This window comes from Bos taurus, chromosome 8 (assembly GCF_002263795.3).
Source record: "Bos taurus isolate L1 Dominette 01449 registration number 42190680 breed Hereford chromosome 8, ARS-UCD2.0, whole genome shotgun sequence".
In the NCBI taxonomy this organism is placed as follows: domain Eukaryota; kingdom Metazoa; phylum Chordata; class Mammalia; order Artiodactyla; family Bovidae; genus Bos; species Bos taurus.
The window spans coordinates 78,765,843-78,779,445 of NC_037335.1; the positions used below are offsets into that span (position 1 = coordinate 78,765,843).

At 36.5% G+C, this 13,603-nt stretch overlaps 1 pseudogene; it reads left to right on the plus strand.

The window, feature by feature from the left end:
* Positions 1-10,139: 10,139 nt before the first annotated feature.
* LOC112447905 (uncharacterized) lies at positions 10,140-10,240 on the plus strand (annotated as a pseudogene).
* The last annotated feature ends 3,363 nt before the right edge of the window (positions 10,241-13,603 follow it).

The window sequence follows — 13,603 nt, forward strand, 5'->3', positions numbered from 1 at the left end:
ATAAAGATACATAACATACTTAAAATGTATACATTGCTTTCCAAAGATATATGGAAAAAACTGAGGCTGAAATGTGATAGGTCAAAATGATTAAAAACTTTTGAGAGACACTACCTTAAAGGAAGTTTATTTTAATGGAAACAGCTGTGCTTAGTAGCTCAGTCTTGTCCAACTCTTGCAACCCCATAGACTGTAGTCTGCCAGGCTCCTCTGTCCATGGGATTCTCCAGGCAAGAATAATGGAGTGGGTTGCCATTTCCTTCTTAATGGAAACAGAGGGCTCAAATATTTGGCTCTAGTACAATACTGGACCCTTCCACCAATTGTAATTAGCACTTTACTTTCTACATCATTCTGAGGCCATAATTATATACAATATAAAATGGAAAAGACCACAGCAAATTATATGCTAAACAGTGAATTACCAAAGTCATACCCATTAAAATTAGGCCCAAGATAGGAATGTACATTATGACCACTACTTCTCAATAATGTTTAGAAACATTTAGCTAATGCCCAAAAGCAAAATAAACAAAACATGAAAAAGAAGATAAACATCTTTCTTCCTTTTAGATGACATTATTGAATAAAACACAGAATTAATTTGATAAAGGAGATAATTACAAAATAAATATTATAAATTAACATCTTTTATGCAGATTAACAATAACCAATTAGAAATGTAAATGAAAAAATTCTACATTGTGATTGAACTTGTATATAGGGACAAGTATGTTTTTTAAAGGTATAGTACATAAGTGAAGAGGCAAGCCACAGAGTAGGAAAATATATTTGCAAAGCATATATCCAACAAAAAAACTAATATTCAGAATATAACAAAAAATTCTTTAAAATCATTGAGAAAAAGACAGATAATCCAAGTTTTTAAAGGCAAAAACTTTAAACCAGACACTCATGAAAGAGTCTACCCAAATGATCAATAAACACATGAAAGACACTAGGCATCATTAGTCCCAATGAGATATACCAGGTACTCATCATAATGGCTAGATTTAACAACTGACAATGCTAAGTTGGCAAAAATGGAAACAAATGGAACTCTCACAGCGATGGCAGCAGTGTCAGTTGGTACTGGTACTTCGGAAAAAGTCTGGGATTCTCTATTAGGGTGAATAAGCAAATGCACAATCCTGTTCATTGCATATACTCAATGAAAATGTGTACATAGGTGCACCAATGTACATGTATAAGCTTGCTTTTAGTCTTATTCATAGCAGCCCAAACTAGAAACAACCCCCCAAATGTCCATCAACAGTAGAATGGAGGGATAGAAATGTAAAATGCTGTAGCCACTGTGGAAAATGATATGGCAATTCATCAAAAAATTAAACATAGAAGTATTTCAATTCTACTTGTGGATACTCAAAATCATAGAAAGCAGAGATCTGAGTGGATATTGGTACACCCATGTTCAAATAAACAATATTCACAACAGTCAAAAATGGTAGCAAGCCAAGTGCCCAATAATAGATGAATGGATATCTATAAAATAGTTTTATTCAGCCTTAAAAGGAAGGTAAGTCTGATATATATCCCAACATATATGAACCTTGAAAACATGTTAATTGAAATAAGCCAGACACACAGGGACAAATATTTTATGATTCCACTTATCTGAGGTCTCTATAGTAGTCAAACTCACAGGGGTAAAAGTAGAATGGTAGTTGGCAGGCATTGGGAGAAAGGGGAACAGGAAATTATTGTTTAATGGGTATGGAGTTTCAGTTTGGATGATGAAAATTTCTGGAAATAGATGGTGGTGAATGGTTGTGCAACAGTTTAAACATACTTAATGCCACTGAACTAAACACTTCAAGATGGTTAAAATAGTAAATTTTATGTTATATATACTTTATCATAATAAAAATTTGAAGAGTAAAATGGATAAATTATGATATATTTTATATAATATAATAATGTTTAACAATGACAGTGAAGAAACTGCTGCTGCTGCTGCTAAGTCTCTTCAGTCGTGTCCGACTCTGTGCGACCCCAGAGATGGGAGCCCACCAGGCTCCCCTGTCCCTGGGATTCTCCAGCCAAGAACGCTGGAGTGGGTTGCCATTTCCTTCTCCAATGCAGAAGAAACTGCTGCTACACAATAACATAGCTTTAAAATTTTTGTTATCCAATAGCTTAAAAATGTACTTGTGCACGTTTGAATATGTATATAAAGTAAACAATGACAAAAATAAATGCAAAGGAACAATTTTACATCCTTAGGACTTTAGAAAATACATTTCTAGCAGTTTTAGAATGTCATTACATTCCAGGTTTAACCACAGAGCTTTCTGAAAGCTGAGGCCAAGAAAATTTCAAATGATCAAAGCAAATATTTACATAACTTTTCTTTTCATATTTTTCTAAAATTTAATAAAAAAAGAAGCACAAATATCGGACTATTTTTTTCATACTGGGCCGTGACCTCCCTTCCCTAAACTGCATTGTCAGTTGCCTCCTGCAGCATTCTGAGGTTGTAGAAGACTATCTGACTAGGAGATGAAATAGACAAGGCAGAAAATGGTCACTTCTATGGTGTGAGATATGGAAGAGACAGGTGGGGAGTCAGGAATGGCCATTGGAAAAGTGTCCTGCAGAAACAGCAAATTTTTCTTTACTGTTTCTGATGCAGAAAGAATGATGGATTGTTTCAAGAAGAACCACACTTGCAGCCAGTTATTCAATAGTTATAGGAAGAGAAGATGCCTGCACAGTTAGCCAAGTGCGATGCATACGCACTCAGCCTCATCCCCTAAGATCTGAAAGGAGGATGCTGGCAGCATTCTGGCGGACAATGAGGGGAACTAAAGCCAACTCCTGCCACTAGCCAGGGAAGCCAAGCCCAACTAGCCCTTCACTGCTTCAATGGCAAAGAAACAGAAAAAAGCAACACGGAGCCTAGGAAGCAATGCAGCATGACTAGAGAAAAAGGAAATGGTACACTCAGGTTGGAGAGGAAGAGCATAATTTTTATAAGGGAAACAATCATTTAGTTTTTTAGAAAGAATGAGAAACACTCAAATTAAGCTAAAGTTATTCCCAAACTCATAGCCTTATACTACTCTGCTATTTTTTATTAATTAATTTTTATTGGAGAATAGTTGCTTTACAATGTTGCATTAGTTTCCACCATACAGCAAAGTGAAATCAACTCTACATGTACATATATCCTTTCTTTGGGGGGGATTTCCTTCCCATTTAGGTCACCACAGAGCACAGAGTAGAGTTCCTTGAGCTATACAGTAGGTTTTCATTAATTATGCATAGTATCAGTAGTGTATATACGTCAATCCCAATCTCCCAATTCAATCCACCCTCCTTTCTTTGTTTTTGTTTTTAAATTTATCTCCTTAAAAAATTATATACCTAAGTATTGGGTTAAATAGTGTTCCCCCAAAACTCACATCCACCCAGAACCTCAGAACTGGTCACTTTAGAAATATAATCTTGGCAGATGTAATTAGATATAATTAGTTAAATTAAGATGAAGTCTTAGAGAATTAGGGTAGGCCTTACAGGGTGGTGTACTTAAAGGAAGAAGAGATACATAGAAACCCACCCAGGGGAGAAGGCCATATAAAGATGGAAGCAGAGATAGGAGGTATGCACATACAAACCAGAGATTGCTGGGAGCCTCTAGAAGCTAAGAAGCAAGGAAGACTTTCCCACTAGAGCCTTCAGAAGAAGTCGAGCCTTTCTGACAGTTTGATTTAGTTGCTAGAAAGATGCCTACTTTGTAACGTTTGGTAACAATAGCCTTAGGAGGCTAATACAGTGAGATACACAAAAGAGTATACACATGTAAATTGACAGTTCAAAAGCAATAATAATAACATAAACATCCATTTACCCATAGTTTGACCTTGGAAAGAAAGTTACAAGTAATTTTGAAACCCCCTAGAGCCCTCCTCCTCACCCATATCTGTGACCTTTGTCTTTACTATCTGGATTTTGTATTAAGCATTTTTTCCACTTTCTTTGTAATTTCTTCATACAGACATATGAATAAATCCCCAAACAATATGCTATTTAGTATTGCTTGTTTTGAGCTTTTATGTAAATTGAGTCATATCTTATATATTCTTCCTTATGTGTTTTTTACACAGCATTTTGTTTTTAAAGTAATTCATGGTGATGTATAATATTGCATATACAATATATTTTTCATTTTACAACTAATTGCAATTAAATAGTTCCCAATATTTTTCCATTATAAACAATATTACCATAAACAGTCTTCATATGTCTTCTAATACACATATGCTTATTATGGGGCTATAACAATCTGAATTGGAATAGACTAGATTTAAACAGTTTCTATTCAATAGTAGAACTGATGAATTATAGGGTATGTTTATGCTCAACTTTATGAAAATTATATTTTAAAAATAATAATGGAATTAAAAGGAACTTTTTAAATATCCAATCAGACAAAATGAGGCAGAAAAGATGAAATAAAAGACAGTTAATCCAAAAATCTGACAAAGGAGAAAAACACAGACAAATCTCACTTGGAAATATAGATGTGAAAAATATAAATAATTCAAACCTTAAAGTCCATAGTAATAATATACCATTGCCAAGTTGACTTTATGAATGCAAGCATGATGAAATATCAAAGAAAAAAGCATATAATTTATAAAATTAGTCAAAGCACAGAAGTATAAGATCACCTCAATCAGTATTGAAAAGATACTTGATAACATTTACAAGGGCTTCCTTGATAACTCAGTTGGTAAAGAATCTGTCTGCAATGCAGGAGACCCCAGTTTGATTCATGAGTTGGGAATATCCCCTGGAAAAGAGATAGGCGACCCGCTCCAGTATTCTTGGGCTTCCCTTGTGGCTCATCTGGTAAAGAATCTGCTTGTAATGCGGGAGACCTGGCTTTGATCCCTGGGTTGGGAAGATCCCCTGGTGAAGGGAAAGGCTACCCTCTCTAGGACTCTGGCCTAGAGAATCTATTTTTCTTAAAAAAAAAAAAAAAAAACTTTATGAATCAACACTAGAAAAATAGATTCTTAACATGATGAAAAATATCTATAGTAACTAAATTAGGAACAAGAATAGAATACTTGCTTTCACATCCATTATGCAAACCAGAATTTCCAATCTATGTATTAAGAAAGAGAAAGTGAGGTATAAATATTCTAAAAGACATAAATTAGAAAGGAGAAAACTTCCTATTTGGAGATGATATGATTTGCAGATAATTTTTCACCTAGGTAACGAAAGACTAATCTAGTATTGTAAAATTACCATTGAAAATTTTCAACAGAAAGGAGACATATACATATCCCTTGTCAGTGTGTCCAGCAAAGACATTTTATCCAATATCCCCCTTGTCATGCTCACTCTCAGATATAAATTATTATTATTGAACAGGGGATGGAATTTTCTAACATTCACATCATTATCTCTTTGCTTTTCTCTCTTCCTCTATATTTTTTCTTGTCAGATCAGACATTTGAATTCATGTTCATCAAATTCGTATTTAATCTAACACCATTATAAATAAAACCTTGATATCCAATTATACTCATATGTAGATTCTGCTTTTACTTCATGCCAAGCTTGATGCAAAATTCAAACCTGCTACAAATCCCACTTCCCAATAAATAATCCTTTAGCACCAAAGTGTTATTGGAGAAAAAAAAAGAAAACTAGAATTTGCCAGTATATTGAAAGTGGGAGAGCTCAAGGGATGGGGTATACGATAATGCTCTGTACTTCGCACTCAATTTTTCTGTGACCCCAAAACATTTCTAAAAATAAATTTTATTAATTAAGAAACTAAAATTTGCTAACCATGCAGCTAAATTGAAAAGCTAACAGTACATAGCACACATTATTTCCATCAGACAATTCTTTCTTAAATGGCTCTTGCCAACATACCCCTGTGGGCAGTCAGGACCCCAGCTCTTGGACACTGGATTAAGAGGCCCAATTCTGGCTTCTTCCACCTGAATCCAAGCCAATGACTGGAGGTCAATGGGACCAACTGGGTGCTCTCCAAAGCCCATATTTGAGAACTTTCCTTTTATTCCTCATCTACTCTTTGTCTTCTGTTAAAAGCTTATTTTCATTTTCATGAGACCTAAACATCAGCCACATGATAGCTTCTATCCCGCAGTATTATTCAGTCTTTTTGCAGTAAAACCAAGCCCTTCATACAAATAAAAGTTCATATCAACTGCTGAGATGCTAGAATACTCTTCACCTCATTTATAATTTTTCTAATTACCATTATTTAATTAATATCAGCATTAATTCATTGGAAATATTAAGGGAAATGTTTCCTTTCACACAACAACCAGGACAAAGTAACTATATGTAAAGTCAAAAGAAAATGTGCAGGATTTGTAAAAAGAATTACAAACCTTTACTGGGGTACCTAAAAGGTACAAAAAGTGGAGAAATATACTATAGTCCAGATTAGATAGAAGCTTTATATTGTAAATATGACAATTATCCCCAAATTAACACCTAATGGGCTGAAAGTATCATCAAATTCACAATTGGATTTTTAAATTTGAATTAATAAAAATAAATAGAATAATAAAGTACTTACATTATTGCACAGAAAAGAAGTCCTCAGAAGAATAGAACAAAATACAAAAATTATATAGGAGAATATCAATAGAATGAACTCATAAAAATATAGAATTTTTGCATGGCAAAATAAAAAAGGCTATGAAAAAAATTAAAAATTGAAAAGGTAAATGACATCCTAAAATAAATTTACAACATATAAATCAGACAAAAGATATATTGGAAGAGGTGTTTGTAACCAATAAAATAAGATCAATAAAATATGAAGTATTATTCAAGAAAGTATTTTTGAAGATTCAGGAATTATACATTCTCAGATGCCATCATGGGTGTCAATCTGAATAACTTTTTTTAATATACATAAAATCCATAAAATGAGCAAGGGCATTTGAGTTTTTGATCCTTCTTTCAGGACCAATGGTCTTTCAGGACCAATGTAGTCCAAGGAGATAGTTACACAAAAAGTATAATTATCTGACCGAAAGAATTTTGTCTTGACTTTTACGAACAGTGAAAAATTAGAGAAGACTTGAATTTCCATCATCTTCAGGATCAGTAAATAAAGTATGGCATTCCCACGCGATGGACCGTTGTGCAACCATGAAAAACGACGATACAGTTTCCAGCAAAGCAGCAACAGGACTAGCAGCAGCCCTCACCATCACAGGCACCACTGAGGGGCCCAAGAGCGAGAGCAATCCAGCCCAAGGGGCAGCAAAGAAAGCCAGAGAGATAAGCAAAATGATCCACCAAACTCTAGCTGCAAATGTGAAAACTAAGCTACAAAAAGACAACAGGAAAGAGCCAATCTTCAGAGTAAAAACCAAACACAGTGAAAGAGGAGCAAAAGAAAGAGGCTGAAATGGGTCAGGAAGACATGAAAGAAGATGTAACTGCAGAAAACAAGAGAGTCCAGCCTCTGAAGAAACAGAAGCAAAAGAAGCCACATCTGATGTGATGAACATCCTCTCCTGAATTTTTTCCATGGTCTCCATTCTACCCTTACTATTCAACTGTCTAGTAAAGGCATGTTTTTAGATACTCTGAAAATAATTAAGGATGTTTTTACGAATTTAGATGAGTGTAAATGTTTTTTCTTGCCTTTTTAAATACTTATTTATTTGGCTCCACCAGGTCTTAGTTGCAGCACATGGGATCTTCAGCTGTGACATGTGTACTCTTAGTTACAGCATGTGGGATTTAGTTCCCTGACCAGAGATCGAACATGCCCTCTGCACTGTGAGTGAGGAGTCTTAGCCACAGGACCACCAGGGAAGTCCCTAAATGCTTTCTCTTAAGAGGTAAAATCGGGTGCACTTGTTCTTGTTCTGCACAATCTGGAATTCAAAAAATATTGAATTAAGGAAGTCTTTGAATCTTGTGCTCCAACTTTCCATTCCATAGGCTGTAGATGAGGAGGGTTATATCTTTTAACATGAAGTGTAATTAAATGCAATTCACAATTATAATCATGCTCTTAGTACATCTCAAACATTTCATTACTGATCTTCTATACCCATGCTGTTCTTTGGCAGAATAATCTAAGGAAACTGCCCCTGATCTTGGCCCTCTTGGTCAGACTTGAGTGCCAGCTGTGACATCTTTGGTAGCAGTAACCCCAGTTTATCCTACAGCTTTGATTGTACTTTTTTTTAGCATGTTGTGTGCTATTAAATCATGAATTAATAGGATTTTAACCTAAAAATTTATCAATATTTTATCATATTAGTAGTTTATATCCCCTTCCAAAGGACAATTTTCCTCCAAATTTTAACTGAAGTGACTGGGTAACTTTTTAGAAAAGGACTGCAATCACTTTTTAAAGATTTGTTAGTACTTACATATCGGAGAAGGCAATGGCACCCCACTCCAGTACTCTTGCCTGGAAAATCCATGGACAGAGGAGCCTGGTAGGCTGCAGTCCATAGGGTCGCTAAGATTTGGACACGACTGAGCGACTTCACTTTCCCTTTTCACTTTCATGCATTGGAGAAGGAAATGGCAACCCACTCCAGTGTTCTTGCCTGGAGAACCCTAGGGATGGGGGAGCCTGGTGGGCTGCCGTCTCTGAGGTCACACAGAGTCGGACACGACTGAAGCGACTCAGCAGCAGCAGCAGCAGCAGTACTTACATAAGAGCAGTGTGCTGCTTGTTTAGTCGCCAAGCTGTGTCTGACTATTTTGTGACCCCATGGACTGTAGTCCACCAGGCTCCTCTGTCTATGGGATTTCCCAAGCAAGAATCCTGGAGTGGGTTGCCATTTCCTTTTCCATTTATATAATCTGTGAAGAGATAAAACCATAAACCAATGAAATATCAGTTATAAAAATGTTGATGCTGCATATGTACTACATTCCATCGACTCTAAGGCCTACATTTTTCACACAGATTCTGCTGTCCTCCTAACTGCTTGGGTATGAATGAACTCTAGCAAGGCTTTTATTTATTTGTCATTTCAAATTTGACTTATACACTCTCTTGGTATTACATATGCTGAGTTTAATTATTATTTATTATAAAATGTCTTTCAAAAGATTTTACCATAACCAGCATTGAAACAAAATTATTCAATGTGTACAGAAAGACGTGGAAACATAAAAGCAGAGCGGAAATGTAATATTATTGAAGCAAATAATCTCATTGGAAGAATGACCTCAGTTTCATATTTTCTGGGAAGAAACAACCAGTGCTTGAAGGAACCCAAGAGAGAAGATACCCAAAGTGGCAAAAAACAGGAAAATGCAAAGAGATTACCTTCACACACCATATAATGCAGCTTAAAGGGTGGAGAAACTGGCAAACTTCAGCGTAGAAGATTTCAAAAGCATCAAGAAGCTGGTGATATCACACAGAGAAAGATAAATATTGCATTATCTCATTTATAAAGGAATCTAAAATAAACAAAAAACAGACTCATGGATTCAGAGAACAAATTGATGGTTGCCAGAGGCAAGGGATGGGGCTGGGAAAAACGGGTGAGGTGGGTGAAGGAGTCCAAAGGTACAGCTTCCAGTCATAAGACGCATAAGTCCTGGGATGTAATGTACAGCATGGTGACTGTAGCTTATAATACTGTGTTGTACTCTTTCAAGTTGCTGAGAGAGTAGATTTTAAAAGTTCTCATCACAAGAAAAAAACACATTATGTCTTGTGATGGAGGTTAGCTAGACTTATTGTGATGATCATTTTGCAATTTATAAATAGTGAATCATCATGTTTGCACACCCAAAACTAATATAGTGTTAAATGTCAGTTTTATATCAATTTTTTAAAAAAGAAACTGCTTATGACACAGGACTGTTCCACCAACAAATGTTGTGCTATGGTTTAGTTGGCAGCTGTTCTTGCTTGCTTTCTTTTTCTGTCTCCCTCTTCTTCCTTCTTTCTTCCTTTCCTTTCTCCCTCCTTCTCTCCCTCCCTCTCTGTCTTTTTCTCTCTCTTTCTTTCTTTCTCTGCAGTACCTAAAACAAAGGGATGCTAACAATCAATAATGTCTTGTAGTCAATGATATATATTGAATCGCTTCTTTGTTAACAAGAAAATGTATTCCTGACCCATTTTAAATGTTCCTTTCAGGAGCACATAAAGTAAAATTAGAATGATGCAGAGTTAGCATGGCACCTGGCTAAGGATAACATACAACCTGGTGAAGTGTTTTACATTTTTTCTTTTTCTTAATCTGAGTGTTTATTTGTGAATACTTATCCAGCTATAAACTTAATGTCTTGTGGATAGTTTTCTGAATGTGCCATGCTTTAATGTAAGTGTTCTTAAAATATCAGTATATAACAGAGTTTGCATAGTGTGGATCCCATGTTTGAAATGATGGTGGTCTACATGACTTCTCACATTGGTGCACGTATTTCTGTATGTCAGCCCAGAATCCATATGTCAACAAAAATTATGGAAAGACAGGTAACTTCTGCTTTCTTCTTCATGATTTTTTGTGTCTGTATATTTTTTACAGTGAGCATGTATTTCTTTCACCATGAGAAGAAAAAGACAGAAAGACCTACTCCAATTTTAAAAATACATATAGTTAAACAAAACCTGCATATTCTTTGAACAGCAAATCCACTTCACAGAATTTTTGTACAGAAATAACTAAGGATATGCACAGCAACTTAGCTGTGAGAATGCTCATCATATTTCATATCTTCTATTCAGTATTTTCATTTGAGTATTTAGTCAAAAAACTGATTTGAGATGTAGACAGATATTTATTTACAAGATTATTCATCATAAGTGAAGTGAAGTCACTTCAGTCGTGTCGGACTCTGTGTGACCCCAGAGACGGCAGCCCACCAGGCTCCCCCGTCCCTGGGATTCTCCAGGCAAGAACACTGGAGTGGGTTGCCATTTCCTTCTCCAACGCGTGAAAGTGAAAAGTGAAAGTGAAGTCACTCAGTCGTGTCCCGACTCTCCGAGACCCCATGGACTGCAGCCTTCCAGGCTCCTCCATCCATGGGATTTTCCAGGCAAGAGTACTGGAGTGGGGTGCCATTGCCTTCTCCGTTTTTCATCATAGTGGTTGCAAAATATCAAACACTTCCAGTAACATGGGGATAGTTAGATAAACTACTGTACATTCATATGAGGAGCATAGTCACGAACATGGATAAGGATTTTGAAAAAAAAAAAAACTGTGATGATATAGGAGATGCTTATTAACACTGCCACATGAAAAACTAATACAAAACTCTCAGTTCAATATAAACCAAATTTTATACAAGCACAAAATATGTATATGACATATATATGCAAATAAAAAGGAAGAAATATGTGTAAATGTTTATAGTGGTTATTCTTAACTCAGATAATAATTTTTAATTATCTTTTTTGTACCTTTCTGTATTTTCCAAATTCTCTAAAATGAGCATTATATGTTCTGTAAATTTCAGAATCTACTCCAGTATTCTTGCCTGGAAAATCCCGTGGACAGAGGAACCTAGCAGGCTACAGTCCATGGGGTCACAACAAGTCAGACACAACTGAGCAACTAACACAAATTTTAGAAAGTAATTTTTTTAAATCACTACAGTCATAAGTACTTTTCTAGAGAGCAAACAGCCACATCAAAACAAAATTTTTATTCTAGAAAGAAGCACAGAAAGTGCCTCAGGCCCTGCTTCTCAACTCCTGTACTCCCTTTATTGAAGGATGGTCTGTTACTTGGTGCCTATTAGGTTCATTTAAATGCAGGTTCCGTTATACCTGCTCCTCTAGTTACCTTGCCCAAAATTAAGCGGAAATACTAATGGAGGCAGGCAGAGGAATGTAGTTGTCAAGAGACACAAGAATTAATGTAAAAGTGAGGTGGAAGAGATAAAAATAATCGTAATAGTCATATAATAATGTGTGTTTGCCTTTTCATACTGTTAATGGGGTTCTCCAATAATTTAGCCACCTGATGCAAAGAGCCAGCTCATTGGAAAAGACTCTGATGCTGGGATGATTCAGGACAGGAGGAGAAGGGGATGACAGAGGATGAGACGGTTGGATAGCATCATTGACTCAATGGATATGACTTTGACAAACTCCAGGAGACAGTGAAGGACAGGGAAGCTGGGGTGCTGCAGTCCGGGGGGTTGCAAAGAGTCAGATACAACTTAGTGACTAAACAACAACCATGAAAATAATGTGTGTTTAGTGTCCAAGCTTTGAAACATATAGACTTAAGGGCAAAAGTGTATTAAAACAATCCATATCCAAATTCAGAATGTGATTCAAGACATTAAAACTTTTATATGCAACACTCTTCTATTAAAAACCTTTAAGTTATAAAATTTCATGGGAATGAACAAAGTTTAAAAAGTCAGACAGGGAGCTTTCAAATTCTTTTGGTAGCACAATACATATTTACTTTTATAGATTAATATTATATTATCATATTTATATGTGAAGAGAAACATACACAAAAAATATAATTTGTAAAGGACTGAATTTTGAAATCCTTGTTTTATACCCAAAATGGATCATCTTGTACATTTAGTTCAGAATTCAGCACATTAATGTCTGTGGTTTTACTTTTCATTCACATTTTAACTCTGAACTTCCCTTACTAAAAAAGAGATGAGAGAAAGCAGTAATGAAAAATGGTCCTGGCCAGTAGTGTATTTGTCACCTTATGATTTTCTTGACAATCTTACTAGAGAGCAGAAGGTGAAAGCGAAAGTCACTCAGTCATGTCCGACTCTTTGCAACCCCATGGACTATACAGTCCATGGAATTCTCCAGGCCAGAATACTGTGTGGGTAGCCTTTCCCTTCTCCAGGGGACCTTCCCAACCCAAGAGTCCAACCAGGGTCTCCTGCATTGCAGGCAGATTCTCTACCAACTGAGCCATCAGGACAGACCATATCACTAGTGTGCTACCACTGGATGATCAAGCTGGCCAACATTTTTTTTTTTTGGCTGAGCTGGGCCTTCCTTGCTGCGTGAGGACTTTCTCCGGTTGCCATGTGCAGACTCCTCACTGCAGTGGCTTCTGTTGCTGCAGAGCATGGGCTCAAGGTGGGCGAGCTTCAGTAATTGCAGCACACCAGCCCCGTAGCTGTGACACACAAGTTTAGTTGCCCTGTGGCATGTGGGATCTTCCCAGACCAGGGATCAAACCCATGTCCCCTGCATTAACAGGCAGATTCTTAACCACTGGACCACCAGGAAGTCCCAAGCTGGCGATATTTTGATACATAACAAACCATTCCTTTACCTGACAGACTCCTGATCTCTCAAGAGCAATGCAAAGCACAACGCATCATCTTCCTAATACCTGTTGTTGTTGTTGTTGTTTAGTCACTAAGTTGTGTTTAACCCTTTCGCGACCCTAAGGCCTCCAGGCCACCAGGCTTCTCTGTCCATGGGATTTCCCAGGCAAGAATATTGGAGTGGGCAGCCATTTCCTTCTCCAAAGGATCTCCCCCACTCAGGAATCAAACTCTTGTTTCCTGCATTGATGGGCGGATTCTTTACCACTGAGCCACCAGGGAAGCCCTACCCTACAACAATTTGGGGGGCCTTTACTTGTGT